At 43.6% G+C, this 1,047-nt stretch overlaps 1 non-coding gene across 1 annotated transcript; it reads left to right on the plus strand.

Annotated features, from left to right (window-relative positions):
* The first annotated feature begins 408 nt into the window (after positions 1-408).
* On the plus strand, positions 409-621 carry LOC141372381 (small nucleolar RNA U3). Its single transcript, XR_012377564.1, has one exon. It is a non-coding gene; the product is annotated as a small nucleolar RNA U3 (small nucleolar RNA).
* The last annotated feature ends 426 nt before the right edge of the window (positions 622-1,047 follow it).

Consider the following 1,047-nt stretch of genomic DNA (forward strand, 5'->3'; position numbering starts at 1 on the left):
GCAGAATGTGCCCTCTTTAATACCCATCACCAGGCTAACCCATCCCCCTACCCTCCTCCCCTCTAGAACCCTCAGTTTGTTTTTCAGAGTCCATGGTCTCTCATGGTTCCTCTCCCCCTCTTATTTCCTCCTCTTCAGTTTTCCCTTCCTACTAGCTTCTCTGTCTCTTTTTCTTTAAACATATAATGTATTAGTTGTTTCAGAGGTACAGGTCTGTGATTCATCAGTCTTACACAATTCACAGTGCTCACCATAGCACATACCCTCCCCAATGCCCATCACCCAGCCACCCCATCACTCCCACCACCACCACTCCAGCAACCCTGAGTTTGTTTCCTGAGATTAAGAATTCCTCCTATCAGTGAGGTCATAGGATACATGTCTTTCTCTGATTGACTTAATTTCACTTAGCATAATACCCTCCAGTTCATTTCTACAGTTTGTTACTAGAGAAGTTTCTCTGAACATGTAGAGGACCTGAAACCTCAAGGAGGAGGCACATTGTTCTCTCCTGAGATGAACCTGGTTTTAGGTCTTGTTTCCACAGCTGCCCATTGCCACTGATGATCGTTCTTCTCCTCCTTTGGAGGAGTAAGAGAGAGAGGATGCAGTGTGAGTGCTTTCTCAACAAATAAACATTAAAAAAGATAAACTGTACAACTAAATGCATTTTCACAGATGTACATACAATTGAAACTACTGCTCCATTCAGGACACAGGGCATTTCCTCTACCTCACACCTTCCCTTGGGTGGTTCCATTGAAGTCTCTCACTGCCTTCACCCTCAGCCCCAGGCAACCACGGGTATCAAAGTCGGCTTGCATTTTTAACCACGTTATGGAAATGGAACTCTTTTATGCTTACATTCCTTCCTGCAGCCTAAGGATTCTTATATCTATCCATATTACTAATGGATCGCCAGTTCAGAATTTTTCACTGTTAAGGAGTATTCCTCCGTATGGATATATTTGGTCTGTACATTCACCTATTCATGGCCATCTATGCAGTTTCCTGGGTTTGGCCATGGGGAATAAAGCTATGATGAAT

Source organism: Callorhinus ursinus, unplaced genomic scaffold (assembly GCF_003265705.2).
Source record: "Callorhinus ursinus isolate GAN/ISIS: 27379988/994484 unplaced genomic scaffold, GSC_fseal_2.0 scaffold13863, whole genome shotgun sequence".
Classification (NCBI taxonomy): Eukaryota; Metazoa; Chordata; class Mammalia; order Carnivora; family Otariidae; genus Callorhinus; species Callorhinus ursinus.